The sequence below is a fragment of the Castanea sativa genome, chromosome 8, assembly GCF_040712315.1.
Source record: "Castanea sativa cultivar Marrone di Chiusa Pesio chromosome 8, ASM4071231v1".
NCBI lineage: Eukaryota > Viridiplantae > Streptophyta > Magnoliopsida > Fagales > Fagaceae > Castanea > Castanea sativa.
In genome coordinates this window covers 47,059,288-47,071,703 of record NC_134020.1, presented here as the reverse complement: position 1 = coordinate 47,071,703, position 12,416 = coordinate 47,059,288, and the positions used below count along the sequence as shown (strand labels likewise).

The window sequence follows — 12,416 nt, the reverse complement described above, 5'->3', positions numbered from 1 at the left end:
TATCATCTTGCACCAGGATTTCTTGAGCTGGCTTTTAAAATTTAAGTCCTAAAGTCCGCAGCTCATATATACATACATAAGTTTCCTACCAACCTTGGTTTCTTTATTCCTAGTTGAGCTCCACAAGATGCCAAGGATACCTTAATAATTCACCTACACTATCTTTTAAGTGAATGAAAGAAATTAGTGGATGATGTGTACGTGTTGATCCGTACCCATCTTCATGAGGAGAGAATATCTCATAAGACCATCCTTTCATAGTGGGTGAGATTTATGAGTATTGTAAAAGAGAGGTCTGATGAGACCTTCTCTTAAGTCATAAGGTACTTTTTCCACATTCAAACTTCATCTCACATCACTACACGGTGAGTGAGGATTTGAGTTTAAGTGCTAAGCATAGAATAAAAACTATAGTACACTCTCATGACACTCGCTAATATAGTCTAATACCAGTGAACTTTTTCCCACTTTTGAAATAAGTTTGTATATGGTGGGTCTCGTAACATTAAATTTTTGTGTCTTTAATAATCAACTTTTACTTTTATAAGATTCTCACCCAAAAAAAAAACACTTACTTTTAGAAGCACTAATCAAAATTGTAAATTTTTTCATCATTAAAGACACAAAAATTCTAAAAACGATTGAAATAGTATGTTATGATTAGTGCTATTAAAAATAGCGTCGATAATGTATGGCGGGTCTCATGAAAGTAATGTTGCTCCAATTACGACCTCAATAGTTGTAAAAAGTTTCGTGTCTTTTACCTTTTAACATGTTTGAATAATTGCATTCACAAGGATGTGTACCTCCTTCCTCCTTAATTCATTGCCGGAAGCCAGCATCCACCATGACAATCTCCCATGGTCACGTCCAAAATTTCAGGCCCCTGTTTCTTATTCTCTCTTTTCTTAACATGGAATCTGCCATTCAGATTTGATTTGCCGGCAACATAATTTTGTCTCCTTGACATACGAATACTCAGTGGAATGCCTTTCATGACCTCTAACAAGATTGCATCAGTGGTGCCAAAAAATTAAAAATTTGGCACTACAAAAAACTACTTTTTCTATTTTACTATTTCTTCTTATAAAATAAAATATCTAACATTAGTGGTTTTAGTTTAACATTCAACACAATAATATAAAATAATATAAACAACACAATAAAATAATATATCTACTACAATAAATAACAACTAGGGCTGGCTCAACAACTTTGGGGGCCTTAAATAAAAATTTTAAGTGGGGATTTTTTATATTTAAATATTAACTAAATAATATTTATTGAATTTTGGTATTTTTTATTTAAATTCTATCGATCCTTTTTGAGATTCAGTTTCTTTTTCGATTTTCCTCTTTCTTTTTTTTTTCTTTTTTTTTGTTGAAGTTTTTCATATTCTGATAATTTTTTTCTAGTAAACATTTATAATGAGCAAATATTTATAAATAAATAAACCACATTTTATAATTAAAAATTACAATTTAACTAAAAATAAAATTTAAAGTATAGAATAATAAAACTTGGTTATTGCAACTTTTCTAAAGTTGTGGGCACTTTATTATTTTAAGTTTAAACCTACAGTCCTGCACAAATAAAAATAAATTTATTAATTGGTTCAAAAAATTAGTATCATCATAATACACAAATAGGTTGATATGATATACATCAAATTATCAATTAGGGTGATAAAAAGAGATTGCGTGTATAGGTGTTTATTATACAGTGGGTGGATATAAGAATGTCTTGTTAATAAAATTTAAAATCCAAAAAATCTTGAAACTTTAAATTAAAACTCATCTGATCAATAGGTGGTTAGTGTCTCTGGAGATAATGTGTGGGCCATATGGGATGTGGCTGTGGTGTGCAACAGTGATATTTGCTATGTGCAAAGTGTAGTGTAGTGATCTGTCCTGTCAGCTGTGTAGTGCAGATTATTATTATTATTTTGAAATATTGAATAAAAAGCTAATAGTCATCACAAATCAATAGTTAAGTAATCTTTTAAGAAAATTTTGGAGAGAGAGAGAGAGAGAGAGGTACCTCTAGGGCCGGCTACACCACTGAAGTGAAGCTATTGCAAATTGATTTCACAACGAAGGAAGAAAGCTTATTAAAAAAAAAAAAAGATTCAAGATGAAGAAAAGAAAGGTGAGAATATAGATGGAGAGACATGAAGATAGAGAGATTGAGAGATTCTTTTTCTTTTGTTTTAGAAATTTATAATCTCTTATTTCAAGATATTTATGTTGTATTATTAATGAATTTTTATGGAATTAATTTTGATTTTAGCATATTTCAAGAATAATTTAATGAATCTATCTCCAATAATTTAATTTTGTTAGCTGAATTTGACCATTTTATTCCCTTTTTACTCTTTTGTATTTTAGAATATAATTGTGCATTTTTAATGCATTCTACTACCAATAAAAGGACTTAAATTTTTTTTTCCTTAATTAAAAGATATATATATATATTTTTCTTTTTTCTTTTTCTTTTACAATTGGGGCCTTCTTTTTCTTTTTAATCTTCTATATTTTAGGATACAATGAGACATTTTTAATTCATTCTATTGGCCAATAAAAGGACTTAAATTTTTTTTCCTTAATTAAAATTTATTATATATATATTTTTAATACAAGTGGGGGCCTTTTTTATTTTTATTTAGGGGCCTTAGTCAATTGCATCAATTGCATCCATAGTTTACAACAACCACAACCACAACCACTAACACAATAAAATAATATATTTTTTAAGAGTAATGCTACAACTACAAACTATTTTACAATATTGTTACAAAATGTTGATGTAGTCAACCTATTATTGGTTTTCATTTAAACACACCATTAATATCACTTTTTCATTTACCAATAATCACTCGTCACATCAACAATTTATAATTTTTTTTGTAAAATAGTTTGTATCTCTAGCATTATTCATCTTTTAATATAATTTTTTTTTTACACCATCTTAGCTACTGCACTATAGCTTTGCAGCAAAAAAAAATGGATTTGGCTCCACTGATGCAGCCCACTTTGGCTATATTTTGATGGTAAATTTAGCATTTTAGCAAAATACCTCCACCAATGCTAATGCTCTAATCTAATCTACTTGCTTGTCTTTCTCTTTCCAAGAGATTCAATTTTGCATGTGTACAAGAATTAATGCATGTATAGGTGTTTATTATACAGTGGGTAATATAAGAATGTTTTGTTAATAAAACTTAAAATCCAAAAATCTTGAAATTGAAATGTTAAAACTCATCTGATCAATAGGTGGTTAGTGTCTTTAGTGATAGTGTGTGGGCCATATGGGATGTGGTTGTGGTGTGCTATATTGATATTTGCTATGTGCAATGTGTAGTGCAGTAATCTGTCCTGTCAGCTGTGTAGTACAGATTATTATTATTATTTTGAAATATTGAATAAAAAGCTAATAGTCATCACAAATCAATAGTTTAGTACTCTTTTATGAAAATTTCAGAGAGAGAGAGAGAGAGAGGGTACCTCTAGGGCTGGCTACAACACTGTAGTGAAGCTATTGCAGATTGATTTCACAGTGAAGGAGAAAGCTTATAAAAAAAAAAAAAAAAAGATTCAAGATGAAGAAAAGAAAGGTGAGAATATAGATGGAGAGACATGAAGATACAGAGATTGAGAAATTTTTTTTTTCTTTTGTTTTAGAAATTTATAATCTTTTATTTCAAGATATTTATGTTGTATTATTAATGAATTTTTCTTGTATTCATTTTGATTTTAGCATATTTCAAGAATAATTTAATGAATCTGTCTCCTATAATTTAATTGTGTAAGCCTAATTTGACTATTTTATTCCCTTTTTAATCTTTTACATTTTAGGATATAACTGTGCATTTTTAATGCATTCTACTTCCAGTTAAAGGACTTAAAATTTTGTTTTCCTTAATTAAAAATATATATTTCTTTTTTCTTTTACAATTGGGGCCTTCTTTTCCTTTTTAATCTTCTATATTTTAGAATACAATGAGACATTTTTAATTTATTCTATTGGCCAATAAAAGGACTTAAAATTTTTTCCTTAATTAAAATTTATTATATATATTTTAATACAAGTGGGGGCCTTTTTTTATTTGGGGGCTTTGGGCGATTGCATCAATTGCATTCATAGTTTAGTCGGCCCTGACAACAACCACAACCACCAACACAATAAAATAATATATCTTATAAGAGTAATGCTACAACTACAAACCATTTTACAATATTTTTACAAAATATTGATGTGACCAACCTATTATATATTGGTTTTCATTTAAACACACCATTAATATCATTTTTTCATTTACCAATAATCACTCGCTATATCAACAGTTTGTAAATTTTTTTCGTAAAATAGTTTGTATCTCTAGCATTATTCATCTTTTAATATAACTTTTTTTACAGCATCTTGGCTCCACTGATGCAGCCCACTTTCTCTATATTTTGATGGTAAATTTAGCATCTTAGCAAAATGCCTCCACCAATACTAATGCTCGATCTAATCCAAACTACTTGCTTGTCTTTCTCTTTCTAGGAGATTCCATTTTGCATATGTACAAGAAGTGTAGAATTTTACGATCTTACTTTTTCCAAATTTTCTATCCCTCGTGTTTCTTAGATTAGTCCCTTTTTGGGGCCTTTCAAATACTTTGCCAAGCGAAGAGTCAAAATACTATCTTGTGATGTGTACTTAATATTTACACCTCAAGATGGATACAATACAACTCATGAAAAAGATTAGGTTGTACTCGGTAGTTATTAAATATTGTAAAAGATTTGAAGTTTAAATCTTACACCAATATTCAATTGATATCTTGGTTATGGAATGGCCATACGCTGAAATTCTACCATATTTAAAAGAAAAAAAAGAAAAAGAGACTGTCAAAGTAAATAACAAGGTTTACTCCTAGTGGATTTATTTGTGTCAAGACTCAAGAGTGCCAATTGCATAGTCAACTCAGGGTAATATGTTTACTTTAGCTCCTCTCTTTTTAGAGATGTCCAAGTTAAACAAAGGACTCATTGAAGATTATTCTGGCTGGAATCCATTACTTTGGGGTAGGCAAATCCTTGTTGGATACCATATTGGGAGGTGATCTTTTTAATCATTATTGATTTATTTTTTCTGAAAATTTTAATATTATGATTGAATGTGCGGTTCGTGTATTTTAAAATTAAGTGTTATGATGTCATAGGATAACGAAATAAGAAAACATGATGTGGTAACTGGTAACCCAAACATTGTCCCCGGCCCCCTTATTGTAAAGTGATAAAGTGTTACTCAATTTTTTTGTTTTTGGTCAATCACGGAAATTGTATAAAAACTGGGAATTAATCAGTCTGTTACATCGCAAGTTAGCTTTGTCAGAAGCTATAGTACTCTCCACCATAGGTGGTGGGTACAAAAATACAATAAAAGAGTCTAAGCTACTTGCACCTAATTTGGTCATCGCATCAGTACATTGATTGGCCTCTTGAAAGACGTGAGTTATTTGCTTGTTACTCAAAATTTTAAAGGTTGGTGATATATGCCTAACATCACCAAGAAGTGCAAACAGCAAACCTGAGTTTCATCAACCTCACCAAATTATTATTCATGGGGCAGATATTGTGGCGGAGTTAAGAATTTGTAGTTGGGGGAGGAGGGAAGTAATAAATTAGAGGATAGTTTTTTTTCTTAATATATATTATGTACAATTATCTAAAATATATAGTAGTATCATAAACACAATTCAATATACAATACATGTTTTTTTTGTGATCCATATATATAATTCAGTTAAGTGGATTAATTTATAACTCAATATAGTTTTTAATTTGCCTATCAACTTAGGTTTTCAAGTTAAATTACAACACATTAATTATAGTGATTAGGATAAAAAAAAATCTTATTAATAGGTTAAAAGATAGCTAAAAATTAGACAACAATCATTGAAATGCATAAAAATAAATTGAATCAAAATATCTAGTAATATATTTTGTCAAAATTAATAATAAGTTAGTCTATTTATATGTTATAAAATATATTTATCAATTAAAAAAAATAAAGAATAGCTTGGTTCTAGAACCACAATTATTTTACAATTTTTTTCCACAACTTTATCATGACAGGTTGTGAGTGGTTTTCTATTACTTATATATGGACTCACTATTTTTTTTTTTCTACCAATCACATGTCTTGCAACAAAATAGTTATGAAGAAAATTTGTTGTAATATATTTTTTTTTCGTACCACACTTGGGAGTAAACTAAACTACTATAGTGATATATCAAGTTTGCTTTTGAGGTGTATGTTTTTGAACCATACATGTGGTCATTTCTTAATAGCTTTATTGTATTCGAATCAGAGAAAGTAGCGTAGAAGTCTTGGAGTCTGTAAATTGTATAGCACTAATCTAAGTATCAATTACTTGAGGTAAAAGAAGAGAAGGAAAAGTCAAATGGGACAGAGAGATGATAGAGAAAACTGAGACAACATAAACTGCAAATCTAATGGCAGTGGCACCAATGGCGTAATTTTTTGAAGGTAAAGAAAAAAAAAGTACTGTGTGAAACATAGGCTCCTTCAACGGTCAATACCAAAGTAAGCTAGTGAGATTTTTCTTTAGCTTACATTGGGGGGGCCAAGGCCTCCCTTGGCCACAACGTAACTCCGCCAGCTGACCTCAAGTGCACACATTTATGAGAATCCATGTGGCTCTTTAGGCTTTACATCACAGTATCCTAGTCTACTTTACACTCTTTTTCAAAAACAAAAAAGAAAAGAAAAGAAAAGAAAAAGAAAAAAAAATAGTCTACTTTACACTCCTATGGGTTTTACTTGCCCTTGTATCAATTGAGAAGATCGGTTTAGCCCCCAAATTCATTGTGCAGCAGATTTGTCACTTTATTGTTAATTAAACCAATTGTGTCTGTAGAGCAACAGACAACACAATGATATGTTGTACATCGAAATAGAAAATCGGTAGAGAACGCTTTTTTAAGTGAAAAACCAAAAACCACTACGAAGTGACACACCCCAAATAAGGGAATCCACTATAAAAGAAGGAATTTACAAATCTAGAACATAGCCTATTTTTACCTAGACTTTACACTATATTTTGGGACTTAAAAAGTATCATAAAACAAACATAATTACATGGAAAATCTTAAAAAAAATAATAAGAAACTGTGTTTTGTAGGGTTCTTTTTTGGTATTAATATAATGCTAAGCCGAAGCATTCACATGAAGGGTCTTTTCAATGTATGAAAAGATCTCAAGAATTTTTGTTATATTTAGTGGACAAAGACTCAATTAAAAAGTTCATATGACACTGATTTTATAATGATAAGGTGTTCAATGATGCAATAAAACTTCAACGTATAAATTAATTTCAAGGTCAAACACTAGGATTTATCATCATGTGATTGTCTCTTAATTCTAATTAATTGAATTAAAATTTAGAGTAATGCTAGAGATGTAATTTTTTTTTACAAATTTTTTTTCATAAATTGCTGATATGATAAGTGATTATTGGTAAATGAAAAAGTGATATTAGAAGTAGGCCTAGATGAAATCCAGTAAAAAGTTTGACACATTAACTGTTTGTAAAAATGTTGTAAAATAATTTGCATCTGTAACATTATTCGGAATTTAAGTGATAACCCAACAATGATAACATCTCTCATAATTTTCCATGTATGTGGTTTACCTCCTTAATTAGTATATAATGTATGTGGTTCAAAGTTCAAACTTTTAACCCTACATTTCCTTTACTCTCTATCTACCTAATACCTATATATAAAAAATAACATTTCTATTAATTGTTACTTGCTACCAGTTCATCCAAAAAGAATGAGTCAAGAATTGTATAGTTTATTTCAAAATTCAAATCCTGGTAAGTTTGTGAACAAGTTTTGATTTTAGGTCTTGTACTTGCTCAAAAAGAAGTTGTATAGGCTTGGTAATTGGTTCCATATAATTATTACTTATCAAGGTCAAGGAAAATTAGTACTTGAAAACTAGAAAGCATCAAAAAATTTTCATGAAACCAATTTATTTTGCTAGCATGCACTTTGAGGTTAACCTTGGAAATAAGTTAGAATATCGATAATTCTTATTTGCATGCTTTCTTGTTTGTCGTAACTCTTAGAAGAGAAAATTCTAACCTAGGAATTCTGAGTCCCCATTCCTCTTATAGTTTTTTAAAATTTATATTGTTTTGTAAGACTAACCTCTTATGCATAATTTATTCTCTTAAATGAGTCCCTCGATTTCATTGTCCAAGCCACTAGGACTAGGCACTCTAATACATAAAATGACCTTATCATGGTCATCTTTGTTTGCTATTCATTGTACAATATGAAGTTAGTACACTTTTTTCCCTAAGTTATTTCAATTTAAGACTGAAGGAGCGTATGATTTTTAAATATTAATTGAGCTTAAGCTTAATTGCCTTGAATAAATTTGAATCCAAATTTCAAAAATCTGCCGCAAATGTATTCGAATAAATGACAAATTTATATGCTTGAATAAAATGATAATATGTTAAACAAGCTTTTTTAAAGTAATAATAATAGATTCATATTAAATAAGAAGTTGATATATATTTGAAATTTGAACTAATACATTATAAGGAATCGAAATCACTAATGATTTTTGTAGAATCTTTTTTTTTTTTTTTAGTAAGCTAATGTATAACTTAAAGAATAGCTATTACATACCTTTTGGTAGAGAATAATTATATTCTTACACACCAAGCATGTTTTGGATTCGATTTTGCTTTTTGGTAATATTTATTAACTTATTTATTTATGTACAATATTTTATGACCTCGATCTTTCCAAATATAAATCTACCTTTTATTCATTTTTAATACATCAACTTATATATTAGGAAAAAGTTAATCCAAACCCAAACAATATCGGCACGGCAGCATTTGTGTTGATTAAAAGAAAGTTTTATTTTTATTTTTTCTTTTATTGAGAGAGACATAAAAAGAAAGTTTAAACTTCATGCACTCATCACATTTTTTACACAATCCTTTAAAAACAAAAGGAAAAAATATATATATTTGTAAGTTTGGACCGTTTGGTGACAATTTTTTTTATACTTTTTTGTGCTAAACTATAAGTTTGGTGACAAATTAATTCGTACGGACGTCATCAAGGAGACGTCAGTTATTAGTTTTCCAAGTGTTTGGTCAAGAATGATCAAGATATCGGCTCTATCCATTCACCTCTATATTGTACCATTTTTTGTTTTCTTAATGATATAGTGTACCATGGTCTTCCAAAGTAATTGCCACACCATGGTATTCCAAAGTTTCCATGCCACTTACGTTTAAGAATGACAAGTGGTCCAATAGGAATGAGCCATGTTGTTCCACATCCTTCAGTTCCATTGGACGAATGATCTATCAAAGTGTGGAAAAAGTTTCACCACAGTCATAGGAATCCCATGAAAAAATGGGCTCCTACTTAATAGAATTTGTAGTTTTCTCTAATTTGTGTAATATTGTCTCCATGGAAAAAATGACTAACCCCAAGAAATATTATTATTGTAGAATGACATTGACAAATTTCTTTTTTTTGTTTGCTGAGATTGACAGTTTTCTTTATTTTATAAGTTTGTTCCCATTGAAAATATGACTGGCCCTAGGAAAGAGATATCACTACCATCATCATAGAAAGAGAACAACATTTTCCTCTCACTTTCTCTCCCATTTTTCCACAAAACAGCAAGTAGTGATAGGCTGAATACTTTTTGGCCCTTTCTGGGTGAGAGCAGCTACCATGAGTGAAGCTTCCCACACTAGACAAGACTCCATGTACATTTCTTGCTCCTTTCTCTCTAACTTTCTTAGTCTTAGAAGGTCGGAGGAAAAGAAAAAGAAAATGTCAAAAGGGCAAAGATTATTTCTACTATAGTTTTTCTTTTCATTTTCCTTATATCTTCCGAGAAATTTCCTTAAATCTTTTATATTTTTACTTTTTATATCTTTCCTGAGTTTTATATATATATATATATATATATATATATATATATATATATATATATATATATATATATATATCCATTAGATCTAATGCATCTTGGATCATGGAAATTTGGTTGCAAGCTTTTCCCTTTTGTTCTTTTTAGTTTTGCTTTCTAACTCTCTATATATGTGTGCATGTAATAAGGATGTACTACAAGTATGGAGGTACTTTGAAATGTACCTACGATGCAAGTTTGTTGGTTTTGGTGCACGGATCTTGATTTATTGGAACCACATACTTTGTTTTTCTCTCCTTGATCAACTTTGTGTTTCCTTGTTTGGATCCAACTTGTATAGGATAAGTAAAAAACAAATTAATCATTTGTGTACTGCAAGGTTTCCTTAGGAAGGTTTTGTAGTTTTAAACTCAGATCCGCCCCCACATAGGCTCTTCTTCCACGCACACCATATATATATATCATCGTCTTCATCATCAATGTGGACTTCAGCTTTACTTTTTGGCTTCATTCATTCTTTTTTTTTTCAGCTACTAATTCATTATACGCATGCCCTATATGATGATATATATGCATATATGCTTTGATGCATTCTTAAATGTTTTGTATGATAAGAAAAGCATATATATCTTTCACTTATACGTAATTGCTTAGATATATGAGAAACCAATACTTGATTTTTCCTCTCCCTCCACTCTTTTCTCACACATATACATGCTTATAGGCTCATACCTATGCATTCAATATATAAAAATAAGTGTGTAGTCATTTTATGCAGTAACTGTATGTGAGAATATGTTAATCTGATCCTTTTGATCTTCCACTAGGGAAATATTGGAGGAGGGATATATAGAAGAGCAAGATATGGACCGAGGAGGCTATAGATTGGTGTTACCTGAAGATGGATACGAATGGCGGAAATATGGCCAAAAGTTCATAAAGAATATTGGCAAAATGAGGTAAGAGGATCATCTCCTTATGAATGATTTCATCTTATTTTTGAATGAACTATTTTGTAGATACATAATAATTACAAAGAAGTGCTAGCTGGTATGTGCAGAGATTAAAATGAACAAGTAGGAATTCAACTTAATATCCAATATTTTCTAAACTATATATTGATCTATGAGCACCAAGAACCTTGTGTTTCTATCAAAAAAAAAAAAAAATCCAAAGTTCAAATCCCTCTCTCTCTCAATAATCAAATTTTATATATGTATATATATTGATCTATGACCTATGCTCATGCATGTCATTACATGCCTTTCAATAATTTATATATGCTCAGAAGTTATTTCAAGTGCCAAAGGAGCAATTGTTCTGCAAAAAAGAGAGCTGAGTGGTCAACCTCAGAACCCAACAATCTTAAAATAGTATATAAGGGGGTGCACAACCATGCCTTACCAGCATCAGAATCTGGCTCCTCCCAGCTAGGGACTTCATCGAATGCCAACCAATATGACTTGTTGACACAAGTCTTTGGAGATCGATCAACTGCTCATTAATTATCAAGACAATTGAAGTACTAGTTCTGCTTATTACTGTACTTTCTTAGACCTTTTTCTCTTCCCCCTTGGAGAAAGCCTTGCCAGTTAAGAACAATGAAGGTTAAATTTATTTCATTTTAATTCACTGGAACATGGGTTTTCTTCAATCAGTTTGTAAATATTTTTTATATATATCCTAATAAAAGTATCCTCCTTTTTCCAGTCTTTTTAGCATTCAAGTTTTTTACATATTAATTAACCATGTCACACTTGATTTGGTGCCATTCAATTCATACTCCATATCATAAGATTATGAGTTTGGATGGAACCACAAATTTCATTTTATTTATTTTGAGGGTAACCATAGTAAATTTTGTCTTGTTAATCACTTGTCTGTCCTAAATGAATAAAATGAAGATAAATGATCTCACATCCTTTCTTCTTGTTGTTTGTAACATATGTTAGAATTAGCCACATTACAAAAATACATTTGAAAAAGGGTAATATGTTTTATTATCATCTAGATCTTCTACAACAAAATACAGTTTGTCCAATTGGTCATTCTTAACTTTATTATTACTCCAAATCCAAATATATATGTTTTGATGTATATTACTTAAAAGAATTAAAAGGTTTCAAAAAATAATCTTGTTCAATTCTATTTCATTGTGTTTTTCTATTTTTCTTTTAGATCTAACAAAGTTGATTGAAAATTCTTTTGGTTGAATTTTTTTTCACCAATATTTTGTTTCATTCATGAAATCATATATTTATTTTCCTTAAGTAGGTGAGTTGACAAATTAATGAATTTTTTTTGGACTTTTATAATTGTTATATATTTCTAAAATTTTATTTTTAATAAAAAATAGAGGTGAAATAAAGAAGGATTATTCAGGCGCGCGCACACACACACACATATATATATATATATATATATATAAT

General features: G+C 29.7%; 1 long non-coding RNA gene across 1 annotated transcript; it reads left to right on the top strand.

Moving 5' to 3' along the window:
• Positions 1-9,647: 9,647 nt before the first annotated feature.
• On the top strand, positions 9,648-11,719 carry LOC142608030 (uncharacterized). The gene is made up of 3 exons (XR_012839412.1): positions 9,648-9,820; positions 10,815-10,946; positions 11,276-11,719. It is a non-coding gene; the product is annotated as an uncharacterized LOC142608030 (long non-coding RNA).
• The last annotated feature ends 697 nt before the right edge of the window (positions 11,720-12,416 follow it).